This window comes from Triticum dicoccoides, chromosome 4B, assembly GCF_002162155.2.
Source record: "Triticum dicoccoides isolate Atlit2015 ecotype Zavitan chromosome 4B, WEW_v2.0, whole genome shotgun sequence".
Lineage (NCBI taxonomy): Eukaryota > Viridiplantae > Streptophyta > Magnoliopsida > Poales > Poaceae > Triticum > Triticum dicoccoides.
Window position 1 is genome coordinate 220,686,589 of NC_041387.1, and position 20,383 is coordinate 220,706,971.

The 20,383-nt window shown below is 42.1% G+C and overlaps 1 long non-coding RNA gene across 6 annotated transcripts in view; it reads left to right on the top strand.

Moving 5' to 3' along the window:
• Positions 1-5,428, top strand: part of LOC119295832 — an 18,708-nt gene extending 13,280 nt beyond the window's left edge. The window contains exons 1-7 of one of the 6 annotated variants that reach the window (XR_005144354.1): positions 7-1,619; positions 1,860-1,904; positions 2,378-2,440; positions 4,124-4,552; positions 4,731-4,815; positions 4,898-5,036; positions 5,109-5,428. This is a non-coding gene — a long non-coding RNA (uncharacterized LOC119295832). Of the gene's footprint in view, positions 1-6; positions 1,620-1,859; positions 1,905-2,377; positions 2,441-3,299; positions 4,018-4,123; positions 4,816-4,897; positions 5,037-5,108 lie in introns of those variants that run through there. The other 5 variants (XR_005144357.1, XR_005144356.1, XR_005144352.1 and 2 more) reach the window with 5 other exon arrangements.
• Positions 5,429-20,383: the final 14,955 nt, after the last annotated feature.

The following is a 20,383-nucleotide window of genomic DNA, read 5'->3' on the forward strand; positions in this document are numbered from 1 at the left end:
TTTTTTTTTTTACTTTTTGCCATCACTGGATTCGTCACGGGCACAGAGAAGGGGTGAACATAGTACTTCTCTCCACAGCCAACTCATAGGCCAGGAAACATTGCCTACAGTGTATATTGTATCGGATAGTCAGATTTAAAAATAACGTTTTGCCATGGTCGTACAATCAGGTACATGGAGTACATTAGTTGCTTAGGTTTCGTAATACACGGTTCCCATGATGTATGCCAACAGAGCTCCCGATTGACTGACGATGTTCAAATATATGAGTACTCTCATATGATGGTTACCTGCAACTCTAACTATGAAAACTAGAAGTGAGTTGTTTCCATCGTTTTCCTATAAAATTATTAATGTGATTGCTTTCCTCTCTATTTTTTTGTGGAAGACATATAGGGTTGTGCCATAATTATATTATAGGCATGAACAAAATAAGTGTTTCTCGAAGACATGAACAAAATAAGTTATATTTGCTCCAAACTTGCAAATTTGTTATTGGAGTTTTATATTTGTTCCAGTTGACACTAAAACATACTTGCATTAGTTATGCCATTTTTATGAGGTTGTATGCAGCAAACAACATGTTGCAGTCATTTTTCTATATCCAGTCTGCATAGAAACACACGATATGCACTCTCTTTACAAGCGGGCAATGCAGGATCTCACTGTTAGTATAAGAAGCCGATTCACTATTCTAACTTTGTTTTTTTACTGCAGTTACATACTTTGTTCATAAGATTGCTGTTATATTCTGAGCACAATCTTTGATGTTTTTTGTTTCCCTTGTGCTTAGGCTCACAATCTGGGCACACATATTTTCATCTAGTATATTTTTTCATTGTTAACTATTGCATGTGATTTTTCGTAGGGCTAAGGTGACAAAAAATTCTTTGGTGGAAGCTGGAATATTCTCTTGAGTCGTGTAAGTTCAGTAGGTATCTTTCCAACTCACTGACTAAATAAAATGATGTCCACAAGTTGTTTTTCTATTTCTTGGAGTTGCTTCCCTTGATTTGAGAAATAGTTATCTGTCCGCTTGGGATCGGGAAGGGATAGTGTGTCGATGGCTTAGCTCCCTTTCTCTATAGTCCTTGGAGCCCAGATATGGAGGAGTTTAGAGGATATGTAATCAAGCCTTGCTGCCCCTTTGCCTTTTGTTTTGTTTGATTTGAGAATAGAATCATCGGTGATATGTATTTTAGATTTAGCCCATTGCAAAGAGTATGGGATGCGTGAGGCATGAAGTTTCAAAGCTTTTTAGGGCTATCCTCTTCTCCTATTGTAAATTATCTGACTTTCTTGTCCTATCTTAACTTTATTTGAATTATACTTTGTAAGAAATTATATGAAATGTGAAACTTATTTGGTGTGTTCATGATTCCTGTTATGAATATTTATTTTTCAAAAATTCTCCACTTTTATATGCCGGCAGATAATCTATTCTGCATGCCCATTTCAATCTCTGTTTTAACTACTCTTATGTACACATATAAATTGTGAAAAACTGGGAGAAGTTTGATTATTCTAGGTTGAGTACATGGTCTAATCATATGCACAGGCTTGACTTTCTGTCATGAATCTGAGAGGGTACTGATGGTGTGCACCGGAGGCAACTAAAGGTAAATCAGTACTTCCAATTCTATGTACACATGCAAAAGGATTGTGTTTGTTATGAAAAGAAGACCTGAGTTTCATTGTATGATGACAAGATGATTAAGAAGTCTTTTGTTTTGTTGCATTTTTATTATACTCTTTTGAGCATCCTTCTATGTTTTATTTTCATTTTTTCAAGCCCCAATTCAGTATCTTTGTTATCCATGTGCTTACTGCCTTTTGTGTGTTTGTATTTTGTCTCACAGACAATGATGCAGAACTGAACACTACAAGTATTGGGCCACTCTCACGTGAGTTAGTTTTCTCTTCTCAATCTGATTACTCTATTAGATTGCAAGTTCATAGTTCAAACTGAATAAGTTGCATCCCAAAACGTTATAGCTAACATCGTTGGTTATATACTTAAATTGATAGCTTCAACCTCAAATTGGTTTTCCTTTTCCCTTGGATTGTAGTCTTTTATCTTTTGTACATTGCTCTGAAACATTTTGTGCTTATGATACCATGATTGTTCTGATCAGAAACGTTGCATGTTTATTGAATACTTTTTGTCTCTTTTGCAAATATATTGATTTAGTTTATTATGCATTAAGAAAAATGGTGAATACCTTGATCTGAATGCTTACGGGCTCTGAATGAAGATATGGGTATAGCTTGGTTTAGTGGGATAGGAAGGGTGTCTTGCCACAAACAATTATAGTTTGAGAAGTACTTATAAGAAAGTGGAGTGAGAGGTGCATCTACATGATTTGCTATTTTGCAGTGCCTATGATAAATTGATTAATTCCACAACGCTGGTGGAGGCCTCCTCGAGCTTTGTAATAAAGTCAGTGGTAAAACAACACTTAATACAGTACTTGCACGTGATTTTTGATCTTTTTATACCATGTGAGAATTGATGTGGAGGTGAAAGCATGTAATTCATTAGAGTTTAATGGACAAGTGGAATTTGTTTTGGGTTTTCAGATCTTAAATGTGCTTATACTATAGCTATTTCTTTTGAAATTTAGATAGGCCCTCTGATGTTCTAATATCCACCGGTTTTACTGATGTCACTACCACTGAAATCTATAAGTTTGCAATCAGAGGGATTGTGATATATTTATTTGTGTGGCACCGTCTTCTGCTATGTTAGGTATGCATCCTTAGACAGAGGAGCTTCCCCTGCTCCTTTGTAAGTGATAGGAAAGTATATCCTAATGATTGATGTCGTAGAGCAAATTTTCACCTTTGAAGAGAGATTTACTTGAGTTTACATTAACTCTTTCCAGAAAGTGTTTTTTGGCACAGTTTGACATGTATGTGGTATCACCATAGGTTTGACATGTATGCATGTGTTGTTTGCATGATTAGGTCACTAAACAATTGTAGGGCAGTCAATATTTTCTCTATCCATGCCTCTCATGGATGCGTCCCTTGCTAGCTCCTTGATGCTTGGCCTACCCCAGTAAGATATGTGTCATGAGTATTCTTGAATGCACATATTGATATTTCTTGGGTAATCGCGCATTCAGGATTATTGCTATGGATTGTGGTATGCTTGGAGCACAAACATGATTATGTTGTGTGTCGAGTACTGAAACTTATATTGTTCTGTTCATTCCCATTTTCTTATAAGATAGGTTATTCATAAGTAGGTATACACATGTTTACCTTCTTCTACTAAATGCACTGTATTCTTAAAGGGAAGGATGCTATCAAGGTCATCCCAAAGGCCATTCTCAATGTTGTTCTTGCTGAGATGGGTTTGCTCGATGCAAAGTAAATGACTTGCATGTGCCATCGTGTTTAAGGGTGCTACTGTCTACTTGTGGCATTCATTGGAACTGATAAAAAATTATGGCGGAGACCAGCTACTGATGTTAATGAGGCCATGCAAAGTGCTGCTACTGAGTGTCTGAGATGTCTTGTGGGCATGATGAGAGATTGAGTTTGATATCCCCAAGTGAAAAAGATGAAGGATGAGATGGGACCCCTCCCATGCAATATCGATGGCATGATGAGAGATTGAGTTATTGCCATGCTTTCTGAGTTGGTGCAAATATGCATCTGTTCTGCCCCTATTGTAGATTATGTGTGTTCTGGATGGGTCATATCAGGCAGTCAATGTCTATATAAAAATGCCACCCCTTGCCTATTGTAGTCTAAATATATGTGTATCCTACATCGGTGCTACCAGACAGACTGGATGTTATTCTGTATCATGCACACACCCCACTGTTATTATTGGTAAAAACATATGTACCACATTTATCTCTTTTCTTGCAAACTATGCTTAATACCAATGTACAACGGTCCTTTCCTTCATAATGTACTCCTGGTCTATTTTATCATTCAACAATTAAGACTATAGAAGGTATCATGCCTTGCTTTGAGTTATTTTCATTCTGCTTTAAATATTTAGTAGATTGTTGCTTATTTTCACTTTCAATTATATTGTTACCGGGTTACTAATGGTAACATGCCCAATTAACCTAATAGATTATTTTACCCTTTTCAATGAATGTAGCTCTATGCCATCTGTGTTACCATCAAGAGAAGGTATATGCTCGAAGAAGCTATCAAACTGATCGACGGTACAATTCATGCATTCGAACTTGCTGGTGCTGATGATGCCATAGTAATGGCATCAGTGAAAATCGATCTCTGCCCCCACAACAAAAGCATATTACCGACTCAACATGAATATTATGGAGAATCAACTCAGCTTGCCAGCGATGCTATTGAGTCAACATGTTCTGCTGCTTTAGCCTATCTACTGACCATGGGCATAATTACAAGAGATGATCCCAACTTGGTGGAGCTCAAGAAATGACAAAGACAACTCAAAGCTAAGTAGGTCATCAGTGTTATATGGTCGTGCGCAATCCTTTCAGAATCAGCTCGCCTCTTTGACCATGAGAACACTCCAGCAACTAAAAGTGTCAACAAATTAGAGGTAATCACAGTATTGGTCAGCTTTTCACTTGCATTACTTGCATACAAATGAACATTAACCTCTAGGATGGCCTTACTGAAACTGCGGGCTCACAGCCACCAAACGAGTAACATACCCTCCCTCCCACTCTTCAGACTTTTACAACTATATACATTACTCATGTTTGTTGCTTTCCCAGTGAAACAGACCACAGGTCCAAAACAAAGTCCCAGCCTACTACCCGCAGGACTTTAGTCTTTAAAGACTAAATGCACGGATCGCATGTAAGCCAGTTTTTAAAATAGTTTGCTATGGCAGCTATAGAATATATCAGTATTTAAGTAGAATATGTGCTCTTCTCTGCAGCTATCGACTATCACTGTGAATCTCAAAAGACACGCTTCATTCTTATGCCTCTTATAAGCCCGTTGCCATATGCACACGCTTCATTCTTATGCCTCTTATAAGCCCGTTGCCATATGCACTTCGCCTTTATTTGGACTAGGTAACACTATCTGTCCTGGTAAAATTATCTTCTCTATAGGTACAAGCCTGAATTTGTGGTCTCTTTTGGTAGACGCGGTATGTAATGACGAATCACGTCGACCTCCGTCTAAATGCATGGAACTTGGCACTGAATTATCTGAACTGCTGCCCAGGATTCAATTCATACTTTATTTACCTATAATATGGTATGTAATGACAAGGAAGTCGAGGACCTTTTGTAGTTGCGTGAACCAACTGCTACGTACTAAATATGTATATAGCTTACTTTTGGATTGAAACCTTTTGTTTTTTGCTGGACCAATTGCTATGTATTGAATGTGTATGTATCGATGCAATGTTTCTGATCTAAACTTGATATATTAGATTGATAAACACAACTACATTATCCTATTTTCTATATTCGCAATGCTTCAATGATTGTATTACCAAATTGTATATAATTATACCCGGCAGCACCGCACTTCCTACCTAGTTCTTAGGAAATGTTCGTATACGGTCGAGCGTTCGGCCCGTCGCGCCGGTCGTGCCGCTTGTTCGTTGCTGAGGCCCACTTGTTGTACGTGAGAGTTACACATCAGTAGGGCGATGCGCCGCTTTTATCTCTGGAATTCTTATCATCACAACAAAGTTTTGTTGTCACGTGTTCCCTACGGGCCAAGGCCACCCACGAGCTACGACCGGCGAAAGGGAGAGATGGCGGCGTTGTAGTGTGAAGCAGGCGAGCGGTGTTGCAAGAAATCTCCGGTATGCGTGGTGAGGCTATGGGGGGCGCTGCTGAAGGAAATATGCCCTAGAGGCAATAATAAAGTTATCATTTATTTCTTTATATCATGATAAACGTATTATTCATGCTAGAATTGTATTAACCGGAAACATAATACATGTGTGAATACATAGACAAACATAATGTCACTAGTATGCATCTACTTGACTAGCTTATTAATCAAAGATGATTATGTTTTCTGACCATAGACATGAGTTGTCATTTGATTAACGAGATCACATCATTAGGAGAATGATGTGATTGACTTGACCCATTCCGTTAACTTAGCACTTGATCGTTTAGTATGTTGCTATTGCTTTCTTCATGGCTTATACATGTTCCTACAACTATGAGATTATGCAACTCCTGTTTACCAGAGAAACACTTTGTGTGCTACCAAATGTCACAACGTAACTGGGTGATTATAAAGGAGCTCTACAGGTGTCTTCAAAGGTACATGTTGAGTTGGTGTATTTCGAGATTAGGTTTCGTCACTCCAATTCTCGGAGAGGTATCTCTGGGCCCTCTCGGTAATGCACATCACTATAAGCCTTGCAAGCAATGTAGCTAATGAGTTAGTTACGGAATGATGCATTACATAACGAGTAAAAAGACTTGCCGGTAACGAGATTGAACTAGGTATTGGGATACTGATAATCGAATCTCGGGCAAGTAACATACCAAGGACAAAGGGAACAACGTATCTTGTTATGTGGTTTGACCGATAAAGATCTTCGTAGAATATGTAGGAGCCAATATGAGCATCCATGTTCCACTATTGGTTATTGACCGGAGACATGTCTAGGTCATGTCTACATAGTTCTCGAACCCGCAGGGTCCACACGCTTAAAGTTTCAATGACGGTTATATTATGAGTTTATGAGTTCTGATGTACCGAAGGTTGTTCGGAGTCCCGGATGTGATCACGGACATGACGAGGAGTCTCGAAATGGTCGAGACATGAAGGTTGATATATTGGAAGCCTATATTTGGATATCGGAAGTGTTCCGGGTGAAATCAGGATTTTACCGGAGTACCGAGGGGTTACCGGAACTCCCCGGGGGCTTAATGGGCCATAGTGGGCCTTAGTGGAGAAGAGGTGAGGCGGCCAGGGCAGGGCCGCGCGCCCCTCCCCCCTAGTCCGAATAGGACAAGGAGAGGGGGGCGGCGCCCCCTTTCCTTCATCTCTCTCCCTCCTCTTTCCCCCCTTCTCCTAATCCAACAAGGAAGGGAGGGAGTCCTACTCCCGGTGGGAGTAGGACTCCTCCAGACGCGCCTCCTCTTGGTCGGCCGCCCCTCCCCCCTTGCTCCTTTATATACGGGGGCAGGGGGGCACCTCTAGACACAACAACAACAGATCATTGATCTTTTAGCCGTGTGCGGTGCCCCCCTCCACCATAGTCCTCCTCGATAATACTGTAGCAGTGCTTAGGCGAAGCCCTGCGACGGTAGAACATCATCATCGTCACCACGCCGTCGTGCTGACGAAACTCTCCCTCGACACTCGGCTAGATCGGAGTTCAAGGGACGTCATCGAGCTGAACGTGTGCTAGAACTCGGAGGTGACGTACTTTTGGTGCTTGATCGGTCGAGCCGTGAAGACGTACGACTACATCAACCGCGTTGTTCTAACGCTTCCGCTTTCGGTCTATGAGGGTATGTGGACAACACTCTCTCCTCTCGTTGCTATGCATCACCATGATCTTGCGTGTGCGTAGGATTTTCTTTTGAAATTACTACGTTTCCCAATAGTGGCATCCGAGCCAGGTTTTATGCGTAGATGTTATATGCACGAGTAGAACACAAGTGAGTTGTGGGCGATACAAGTCATACTGCTTACCAGCATGTCATACATTGGTTCGGCGGTATTGTTGGATGAAGCGGCCCGGACCGACATTACGCGTACGCTTACGCGAGACTGGTTCTACCGACGTGCTTTGCACACAGATGGCTAGCGGGTGTCAGTTTCTCCAACTTTAGTTGAACCGAGTGTGGCTACGCCCGGTCCTTGAGAAGGTTAAAACAGCACTAACTTGACGAATTATCATTGTGGTTTTGATGCATAAGGTAAGAACGGTTTTGCTTAGCCCGTAGCAGCCACGTAAAATTTGCAACAACAAAGTAGAGGACGTCTAACTTGTTTTTGCAGGGCATGTTGTGATGTGATATGGTCAAGACGTGATGCTATATTTTATTGTATGAGATGATCATGTTTTGTAACCGAGTTATCGGCAACTGGCAGGAGCCATATGGTTGTCGCTTTATTGTATGCAATGCAATCGCCCTGTAATTGCTTTTCTTTATCACTAAGCGGTAGCGATAGTCGTAGAAGCAATAGGTGGCGAAACGACAACGATGCTACGATGGAGATCAAGGTGTCGCGCCAGTGACGATGGTGATCATGACGGTGCTTCGAAGATGGAGATCACAAGCACAAGATGATGATGGCCATATCATATCACTTATATCGATTGCATGTGATGTTTATCCTTTATGCATCTTATTTTGCTTTGATTGACGGTAGTATTACAAGATGATCTCTCACTAAATTTCAAGGTATAGGTGTCCTCCCTGAGTATGCACCATTGCGAAAGTTCTTCATGCCGAGACACCATGTGATGATCGGGTGTGATAGGCTCTACGTTCAAATACAACGGGTGCAAAACAGTTGCACACACGGAATACTCAGGTTAAACTTGACGAGCCTAGCATATACAGATATGACCTCGGAACACTGAGACCGAAAGGTCGAGCGTGAATCATATAGTAGATATGATCAATATAGTGATGTTCACCATTGAAAACTACTCCATCTCACGTGATGATCGGACATGGTTTAGTTGATTTGGATCACGTGATCACTTAGACGATTAGAGGGATGTCTGTCTAAGTGGGAGTTCTTTAGTAATATGATTAATTGAACTTAAATTTATCATGAACTTAGTACCTGATAGTATTTTGCTTGTTTATGTTTGTTGTAGATAGATGGCTTGTGCTGTTGTTCCGTTGAATTTTAATGTGTTCCTTGAGAAAGCTAAGTTGAAAGATGATGGTAGCAATTACACATACTAGGTCCGTAACTTGAGGATTATCCTCATTGCTGCACAGAAGAATTACGTCCTGGAAGCACCGCTGGGTGCTAGGCCTGCTGCAGATGCAACTGACGATGTTAAGAACGTCTGGCAGAGCAAAGCTGATGACTACTCGATAGTTCAGTGTGCCATGCTTTACGGCTTAGAACCGGGACTTCAACGATGTTTTGAACGTCATGGAGCATATGAGATGTTCTAGGAGTTCAAGTTAATATTTCAAGCAAATGCCAGGATTGAGAGATATGAAGTCTCCAATAAGTTCTATAGCTGCAAGATGGAAGAGAATAGTTCTGTCAGTGAACATATACTCAAAATGTCTGGGTATAATAATCACTTGATTCAACTGGGAGTTAATATTCCTGATGATAGTGTCATTGATAGAATTCTTCAATCACCGCCACCAAGCTACAAGAGCTTCGTGATGAACTATAATGTGCAAGGGATGGACAAGACTATTCCCGAGCTCTTCGCAATGCTAAAGGCTGCGGAGGTAGAAATCAAGAAGGAGCATCAAGTGTTGATGGTCAATAAGACCACCAGTTTCAAGAAAAAAGGTAAAGGGAAGAAGAAGGGGAACTTCAAGAAGAACAACAAACAAGTTGCTGCTCAAGAGAAGAAACCCAAATCTGGACCTAAGCCTGAGACTGAGTGCTTCTACTACAAACAGACTGGTCACTGGAAGCGGAACTGCCCCAAGTATTTGGCGGATAAGAAGGATGGCAAGGTGAACAAAGTTATATGTGATATATATGTTATTGATGTGTACCTTACTAATGCTCGCAGTAGCACCTGGGTATTTGATATTGGTTCTGTTGCTAATATTTGCAACTCGAAACATGGACTACAGATTAAGCGAAGATTGGCAAGGACGAGGTGACGATGCGCGTGGGAAATGGTTCCAAAGTCGATGTGATTGCGGTCGGCACACTACCTCTACATCTACCTTCGGGATTAGTTTTAGACCTGAATAATTGTTATTTGGTGCCAGCGTTGAGCATGAACATTATATCTGGATCTTGTTTGATGCAAGACGGTTATTCATTTAAATCAGAGAATAATGGTTGTTCTATTTATATGAGTAATATATTTTATGGTCATGCACCCTTGAAGAGTGGTCTATTTTTATTAAATCACGATAGTAGTGATACACATATTCATAATGTTGAAGCCAAAAGATGCATAGTTGATAATGATAGTGCAACTTATTTGTGGCACTGCTGTTTGGGTCATATTGGTGCAAAGCGCATGAAGAAACTCCATACTGATGGACTTCTGGAATCACTTGGTACTTGCGAACCATGCCTCATGGGCAAGATGACTAAAACGCCGCTCTCCGGAACTATGGAGCGAGCAACTGATTTGTTGGAAATCATACATATTGATGTGTGTGGACTAATGAATATTGAGGCTCGCGGCGGGTATCGTTATTTTCTCACCTTCACAGATGATTTGAGCAGATATGGGTATATCTACTTAATGAAACACAAGTCTGAAACATTTGAAAAGTTCAAAGAATTTCAGAGTGAAGTGGAAAATCATTGTAACAAGAAAATAAAGTTTCTACGATCTGACCGTGGAGGAGAATATTTGAGTTAGGAGTTTGGTTTACATTTGAAACAATGCGAAATAGTTTCGCAAATCACGCCACCCGAAACACCACAACGTAATGGTGTGTCCGTACGTTGTAATCGTACTTTACTAGACATGGTGCGATCTATGATGTCTCTTACTGATTTACCACTACCGTTTTGGGGTTATGCTTTAGAGACGGTTGCATTCATGTTAAATAGGGCACCATCAAAATCCGTTGAGATGACGCCTCATGATCTGTGGTTTGGCAAGAAACCAAAGTTGTCATTTCTTAAAGTTTGGGGCTGCGATGCTTATGTGAAGAAACTTTAACCAGATAAGCTCGAACCCAAATCGGAGAAATGTGTCTTCATAGGATACCCAAAGGAGACTATTGGGTACACCTTCTATCACAGATCTGAAGGCAGGACTTTTGTTGCTAAGTTCGGATCCTTTCTAGAGAAGGAATTTCTCTCGAAAGAAGTGAGTGGGAGGAAAGTAGAACTTGATGAGGTAACTGTACCTGCTCCCTTATTGGAAAATAGTTCATCACAGAAACCGGTTCCTGCGACGACTACACCAATCAGTGAGGAAGCTAATGGTATTGATCATGAAACTTTAGATCAAGTTACTACCGAACCTCGTAGCTCAACTAGAGTAAGATCCACACCAGAGTGGTACGGTAATCCTATTATGGAGGTCATGTTACTTGACCATGGCGAACCTACGAACTATGAGGAAGCGATGATGAGCCTAGATTCTGCAAAATGGCTAGAGGCCATGAAATCTGAGATGGGATCCATGTATGAGAACAAAGTATGGACTTTGGTTGACTTGCCCGATGATCGGCAAGCCATCGAGAATAAATGGATCTTCAAATGCTGATGGTAATGTAACTGTCTACAAAGCTCGACTTGTTACAAAAGGTTTTCGACAAGTTCAAGGAGTTGACTACGATGAGACTTTCTCACCCGTAGCGATGCTTAAGTCTGTCCGAATCATGTTAGCAATTGCCGCATTTTATGATTATGAAATATGGCAAATGGATGTCAAAACTGCTTTCCTGAATGGATTTCTGGAAGAAGAGTTGTATATGATGCAACCAGAAGGTTTTGTCGATCCAAAAGGTGCTAACAAAGTGTGCAAGCTCCGGCGATCCATTTATGGACTGGTGCAAGCCTCTCGGAGTTGGAATAAACGCTTTGATAGTGTGATCAAAGCAGATGGTTTTATACAGACTTTTGGAGAAGCCTGTATTTACAAGAAAGTGAGCGGGAGCTCTGTAGCATTTCTGATATTATATGTAGATGACATATTGTTAATTGGAAATGATATAGAATTTCTGGATAGCATAAAAGGATACTTGAATAAAAGTTTTTCAATGAAATACCTCGGTGAAGCTGCTTACATATTAGGCATCAAGATCTATAGAGATAGATCAAGACGCTTAATTGGACTTTCACAAAGCACATACCTTGATAAAGTTTTGAAAAAGTTCAAAATGGATCAAGCAAAGAAAGGGTTCTTGCCTGTATTACAAGGTGTGAAGTTGAGTCAGACTCAATGCTCGACCACAGCAGAAGATAGAGAGAAAATGAAAGATGTTCCCTATGCTTCAGCCATAGGCCCTATCATGTATGCAATGCTGTGTACCAAACCTGATGTATGCTTAGCAATAAGTTTAGCAGGGAGGTACCAAAGTAATCCAGGAGTGGATCACTGGACAACGGTCAAGAATATCCTGAAATACCTGAAAAGGACTAAGGATATGTTTCTCGTTTATGGAGGTGACAAAGAGCTAGTCGTAAATGGTTACATCGATGCAAGCTTTGACACTGATCCGGACGATTCTAAATCGCAAATCGGATACGTGTTTATATTGAACGGTGGAGCTGTCAGTTGGTGCAGTTCTAAACAAAGCGTCGTGGCAGGATCTACATGCGAAGCAGAGTACATAGCTGCTTCGGAAGCAGCAAATGAAGGAGTCTGGATGAAGGAGTTCATATTCGATCTTGGTGTCATACCTAGTGCATCGGGACCAATGAAGATCTTCTGTGACAATACTGGTGTAATTGCCTTGGCAAAGGAATCCAGATTTCACAAGAGGACCAAGCACATCAAGAGACGCTTCAATTCCATTCGGGACCAAGTCCAGGTGGGAGACATAGAGATTTGCAAGATACATACGGATCTGAATGTTGCAGACCCGCTGACTATGCCTCTTCCACGAGCAAAACATGATCAGCACCAAGGCTCCATGGGTGTTAGAATCATTACTGTGTAATCAAGATTATTAACTCTAGTGCAAGTGGGAGACTGAAGGAAATATGCCCTAGAGGCAATAATAAAGTTATCATTTATTTCCTTATATCATGATAAATGTTTATTATTCATGCTAGAATTGTATTAACCGGAAACATAATACATGTGTGAATACATAGACAACATAATGTCACTAGTATGCCTCTACTTGACTAGCTCATTAATCAAAGATGGTTATGTTTCCTGACCATAGACATGAGTTGTCATTTGATTAACGGGATCACATCATTAGGAGAATGATGTGATTGACTTGACCCATTCCGTTAGCTTAGCACTTGATCGTTTAGTATGTTGCGATTGCTTTCTTGTGACTTATACATGTTCCTACAGCTATGAGCTTATGCAACTCCCGTTTACCAGAGGAACACTTTGTGTGCTACCAAACGTCACAACGTAACTTGGTGATTATAAAGGAGCTCTATAGGTGTCTCCAAAGGTACATGTTGAGTTGGCGTATTTCGAGATTAGGTTTTGTCACTCCGATTGTCAGAGAGGTATCTCTGGGCCCTCTCGGTAATGCACATCACTATAAGCCTTGCAAGCAATGTAGCTAATGAGTTAGTTACGGAATGATGCATTACATAACGAGTAAAGAGACTTGCCGGTAACGAGATTGAACTAGGTATTGGGATACCGACGATCGAATCTCGGGCAAGTAACATACCGATGACAAAGGGAACAACGTATGTTGTTATGCGTTTTGACCGATAAAGATCTTCGTAGAATATGTAGGAGCCAATATGAGCATCCAGGTTCTGCTATTGGTTATTAACCGGAGACGTGTCTCGGTCATGTCTACATAGTTCTCGAACCCGTAGGGTCCGCACGCTTAAAGTTTCAATGACGGTTATATTATGAGTTTATGAGTTTTGATGTACCGAAGGTTGTTCGGAGTCCCGGATGTGATCAAGGACATGACGAGGAGTCTCGAAATGGTCGAGACACGAAGATTGATATATTGGAAGCCTATATTTGGATATCGGAAGTGTTCCGGGTGAAATTGGGATTTTACCGGAGTACCGAGGGGTTACCGGAATCCCCCGGGGGCTTAATGGGCCATAGTGGGCCTTAGTGGAGAAGAGGAGAGGCGGCTAGGGCAGGGCCGCGCGCCCCTCCCCCCTAGTCTGAATAGGATAAGGAGAGGGGGCAGCGCCCCCCTTTCCTTCCTTTCTCTCCCTCCTCTTTCCCCTCTTCTCCTAATCCAACAAGGAAGGGAGGGAGTCCTACTCCCGGTGGGAGTAGGACTCCTCCAGGCGCGCCTCCTCCTGGGCGGCCGCCACCTCCCCCCTTGCTCCTTTATATACGGGGGCGGGGGGGGCACCTCTAGACACAACAACAACAAATCATTGATCTCTTAGCCGTGTGCGGTGCCACCCTCTACCATAGTCCTCCTCGATAATATTGTAGCACTGCTTAGGCGAAGCCCTACGACGGTAGAACATCATCATCGTCACCACACCGTCGTGCTGACGGAACTCTCCCTTTGCACTCGGCTGGATCGGAGTTCAAGGGACGTCATCGAGCTGAACGTGTGCTAGAACTCGGAGGTGCCGTACTTTCGGTGCTTGTTCGGCCGGGCCGTGAAGACGTACAACTACATCAACCGCGTTGTTCTAACACTTCCGCTTTCGGTCTACGAGGGTACGTGGACAACACTCTCCCCTCTCGTTGCTATGCATCACCATGATCTTGCGTGTGCGTAGGATTTTTTTTGAAATTACTACGTTCCCAATAGCTTCTATGCCCCGTCCTAGCCATGAGAGTTGCTTCGAGCGGCACAACACCTCTGCTACAACCAGTTCGCGTGATGTTGTAACCAGCATAGCCCCCAGCTACAACTGGTGCCATCGTTGTGGAGTTATCCGAGGCCGACCATGGTGACCTTCCATGTTGAAAGCTGCAACGACCTCTACATAGCTGGAACCCGCGGCGCCCTAAGTTGCCACCACTGTCGGGGAAAGCTGCAACCACCACCCAATCTTGCATTTTTTGCTACCATCGTTTTTTTGCTGGAACCAGCACAACTTTTTGCTACCACCGGTTTTTGGGTATGCTGAAACCAACCCCAATTTTTGTATTTTTTTGCTACGACCAGCGTTTTAGTTTGCTAGAACAAACTTCATTTTTTGCTACCACTGGCGTTTTTTGTTTTGCTGGTTTTTTGCTACCACCGTTTTTTTGGTTGCTAGAACCAGTGCCATGTTTTGCTACCACCGTCATTTTGGGTGCAAAGCATGGCGTTGTCGGTGTGAAAACCGGCAAACCTCGCGGTAGGGGTCCCGAGCTGTGGATATCGGACAAATGGTAACAGGAAGAAGGAGACGATGTTTACCCAGGTTCGGGCCCTCTTGATGGAGGTAAAACCCTACGTCCTGCTCTTGTTTATATTGATGGATATGTATTAAATACAGAGTTGATCTACCTTGAGATCGTCATATGTGTTCTAACTCTATGGCTAGGTGAACGAGATTGTGTTGATGTTGCCTCTAGAGGCTAAACCCTTTGGCTTATATAGACGCCATGTAGGGCTCCTAGGGTTAGAAAGTCGGTATTTTGGCGTGGAGGCGGCAGGAGAAATCTTGGAGTACACGTCAAGTCTTCGGTCGATGCAGTCTTGATCTCGCCTCGAGCGTGCAACTTCCGGAGTCCATCTTGAGAGGAATGAAGGCCCATTGGCCCAGCCCAAAGAATGCAGACTGACTAGGTTGGCACTCCCTAGTCTAGGACACCGTCAGTAGCCCCTGAACGAGCCTTCGATGCCGAGGACGACACTCTTGGACTTCTTCAAGTAGTCTTTGGAAGTTTGATAGCTCTGCCGGGCGGGCTCAGCTCTCCTTCACGTTTTAACGGGGAAGCAAGTTGCTTTATGGCGAAATGTCGAAGCAACGGCCTCTCCTCCTTTTTATTTATGAGCCAGGCATGCGGATTTACCATACACCCCAACCCCTCTTTCCAAGCAAATCGCGCAAGCGCTCCCCTCCTCCCAAGTCCAACCTCGAGAGTTTCTCATGGTGAGAAATGCAGGCTCTTTGAGGTGCCCTCACGTCCCTATTATAGGCGACTAGGCTGTTGCGTTGTCTCGTGCATCCGACTGGAACGCCTGGCCAAGTAAGGACATTTGCCTGATTCAGATCTGTCAGCGACCCGCTCAGGATTGACATCCATGAACGGGCAAGTGCATGCAGAGAATCACCCTTCTCCTCAAGAGGGAGAAAGGGTATGCTTCGTCTCCTTCTTGCTGCGTGCCTAGGGTTTCCCATTCACCCCTTCCTTCGGGGTCTATTGGAGTTTGTTTGGCTGCAACTTCACCATTTCACCCCCAACTGGATTTTACATATTGCGGGGTACGTCGCCCTTTGCGAGATGCACCTCGAGTGTGAGGCATGCTTCGGGCTACGGAGGAAGTATTTATACGTATTGCCCTACTCCCCTGCCAAGAAGTTATGAGGTTGGGGTTGCCGAATCGAGGGGACCGAATACCCATTAGGCACTCCTCGAGTGGACACCGACGTCTGTCCAACCGAGTGGTTTATATAGATGACGTTCCCCTCCTCGACCCAGTTCGGCCGGGACTCCCCTGGTTCTCCAAGGAACCCCCGAAGAGGCGTTATAGTTGGAGGCTGCAGGGCCCCGCCCAGGAGGAAAGTGCCAAGGTAACCAAGCTGGCATCTCGGATGAAGCAGTTAACGAGCACTGGCCTTACTATAATAGATGTAATGGCCACTGCGATAAACCGAAGAGTCCAGCCACTTCGGCAGCGCCCTCATCTGTTGTGCGTGTTCAACGGGATCAAAGACTCTTCGCGAACAATTCAGGAGAGCTTCTTTGACCAGGCAACCTTTGGGACAATATTGGTGAAGGAAATATGCCCTAGAGGCAATAATAAAGTTATTATTTATTTCCTTATTTCATGATAAATGTTTATTATTCATGCTTGATACGTCTCTAACGTATCTACTTTTCCAAACACTTTTGCCCCTGTTTTGGACTCTAACTTGCATGATTTGAATGAAACTAACCCGGACTGACGCTGTTTTCAGCAGAACTGCCATGATGTTGTTTTATGTGTAGAAAAGAAAAGTTCTCAGAATGTCCTGAAAATCCACAGAGGCACTTTATGGAATTAATAAGAATTTCTGGGCGAAAGAAATACACCAGGGGGCCCAGGGCCTGTCCACGAGACAGGGGCGCGCCCCCCCTAGAGCGCGCCCTCCTATCTCGTGGGCCCCCTGGACCTCCACCGACCTCAACTCCAACTCCATATATTCACGTTCGGGGAGAAAAAAATCAGAGAGAAAGTTTCATCGCATTTTACAACACGGTGCCGCCGCCAAGCCCTAAGCTCTCTCGGGAGGGCTGATCTGGAGTCCGTTCGGGGCTCCGGAGAGGGGGATTCATCGCCGTCGTCATCATCAACCATCCTCCATCACCAATTTCATGATGCTCACCGCCGTGCGTGAGTAATTCCATCGTAGGCTTGCTGGACGGTGATGGGTTGGATGAGATTTACCATGTAATCAAGTTAGTTTTGTTAGGGTTTGATCCCTAGTATCCACTATGTTCTGAGATTGATGTTGCTATGACTTTGGTATGCTTAATGCTTGTCACTAGGGCCCGAGTGCCATGATTTCAGATCTAAACCTATTATGTTTTTCATGAATATATGTGTGTTCCTGATCCTATCTTGCAAGTCTATAGTCACCTATTATGTGTTATGATCCGACAACCCCGAAGTGACAATAATCGGGATACTTCTCGGTGATGACCGTAGTTTGAGGAGTTCATGTATTCACTATGTGCTAATGCTTTGTTCCGGTTCTCTATTAAAAGGAGGCCTTAATATCCCTTAGTTTCCGCTAGGACCCCGCTACCACGGGAGGGTAGGACAAAAGATGTCATGCAAGTTCTTTTCCATAAGCACGTATAACTATTTACGGAATACATGCCTACATTACATTGATGAACTGGAGCTAGTTCTGTGTCACCCTATGTTATAACTATTGCATGAGGAATCACATCCGGCATAATTATCTATCACTGATCCATTGCCTACGAGCTTTTCATATATTGTTCTTCGCTTATTTACTTTTCCGTTGCTACTGTTACAACTACTACAAAAACCCAAAAACTATTATCTTTACTTTTGCTACCGTTACTTTTATTATCATACCACTTTTGCTACTAAATACTTTGCTGCAGATACTAAGTTATCCAGGTGTGGTGAATTGACAACTCAACTGCTAATACTCAAGAATATTCTTTGGCTCCCCTTGTGTCGAATCAATAAATTTGGGTTGAATACTTTACCCTCGAAAGCTGTTGCGACCCCTACACTTGTGGGTTATCAAGACTAATTTCTGGCGCCATTGCCGGGGAGCATAGCTATATTCTCTGAGTCACTTGGGATTTATATCTGTTAATCACTATGAAGAACTTGAAAGATGACAGAACTACTATTTTGCCCTCAACTACGAGGGGAGGTAAGGAACTGCCATCTAGCTCTGCACTATATTCTCCTTCCGTTATTAGTAGGCTTGCGACACCTAAACCTGCTACTGCTATGAATTCTGATATGTTGCATGTTATTGATGATGCCACTTCTGCTATGCATGATGAAACTACTTCTGTGCTTGATACTACTTTGCCATTAGGTGAATTTCTTGATGAACAACTTGCTAGAGTTAGGGGGAATGAAAATATTGAAGATGCTATTATAGATGATAGTGATGATGAAGGTTATCCCAATGATTATGTATTACCTGTTGTTCCTGAGGGTTATGTTATGAATGAAGAAGCTGCTAGGGAAATCTTTGCTTGCAATGATAGATATGATCTTAAGAAATTATTAGCTAAATGGAAGTAGCAGTCTCTTAATGCTAGAATGAAACCTGACCCTGCTTTTGCTACTTCACCTATCTGTGTTACTGATAAGGATTATGAATTCTCTGTTGATCCTAAAATTATTACTTTAGTTGAATATGATCCTTTTTATGGCCTTGAATCTGAAACTGTTGTGGCACATCTTACCAAGTTAAATGATATAGCTACCCTGATTACTCATGATGAGAAGTCTCACTATTATTATATTCTTAAGATAATTCCGTTCTCATTAAAGGGTGATGCTAAGACTTGGTATAATTCTCTTGCTCCTGGTTGCGTGCGTAGTCCCCAGGATATGATTTATTACTTCTCTGCTAAATATTTCCCTGCTCATAAGAAAAAGCTGCCTTGTGGGAAATATATAATTTTGTGCAAATCAAAGAAGAGAGTCTCCCACAAGCTTGGGGGAGGCTTCTCCGGTTACTTAATGCTTTGCCTGATCATCCTCTCAAGAAAAATGAAATACTTGATATCTTTTATAATGGACTAACCGATGTTTCCAAGGACTACTTGGATAGTTGTGCTGGTTGTGTTTTCAGGGAAAGAACAGTCGACGAAGCTGAAATATTATTGAATAATATGTTGACTAATGAAAATAATTGGACTCTTCCTGAGCCAATTCCTGAAGCAATTCCTGAACCAATTGAGCCAACTCATGAGCCTATTCCTAAACCCACTCCAAAGAAGAGAGGTGTTTTATTTCTCAGTCCTGAAGATATGCAAGAGGCAAAGAAATCAAGGAAAGAAAAAGGTGTTAAAGCTGAAGATGTTAAGAATTTACCTCCTATTGAAAAAATACATGGTCTTAATATACCGCCTGTTGAAGAACCACATTGTCTTGATAACCCGACACAGGTAGTAAAGGTAAATTCTCTCTATAGATATGATAAAGTTGAAATCCCCTCTACTAAATTTCATAGCCCATGCTTCGATAAATTTGATGACTTTATGGCTAGACAAGAAAGTTTTAATGCTTATGTTGGTAGAGAGTTAAAGAATAATGCTTTCGAGATAGGACGCATAAGCGATAATCTGGCTAGAGTTAAAGATGAACTCAAACTCGTTAGCAAATATGCTTCTATGGTTGCTACTCAAGCTGAGCAAGTACTTAAAGCTCAAAATGATTTGCTTGATGAATTAAATAATAAAAATGACTTTGTTGTGAGAGTGGCTACTAGAACTGGTAGAATGACTCAAGGACCTTTGTATCCTAAAGTCCACCCTAAGAGAATCGAGCAAGATTCTTAGAGAAACAATTTAGAGGCACCTAGTTCTTCTAAAAAGAAGAAAAAGAAAAACGATAGAACTTTGCATGCTTCTAGTGAACCTACTGTAGACACACCTGAGAATCCCAATGATATTTCTATTTCTGATGCTGAAACACAATCAGGTGATGAACACGAACCTAGTGATAATGTTAATGATAATGTTCATGTTGATGCTCAATCTAGCAAAAACAATGATGTAGAGATTGAACCTGCTGTTGATCTTGATAACCCTCAATCAAAGAATCAACGTTATGATAAGAGAGATTTTGTTGCTAGGAAGCACGGTAAAGAAAGAGAACCATGGGTTCAGAAACCCATGCCCTTTCCTCCTAAACCATCCTAGTCAAAGGATGATGAGGATTTTGAGCGCTTTGCTAAAATGATTAGACCTATTTTCTTATGTATGCGCTTAACTGATATGCTGAAAGTAAATCCTTATGCTAAGTATATG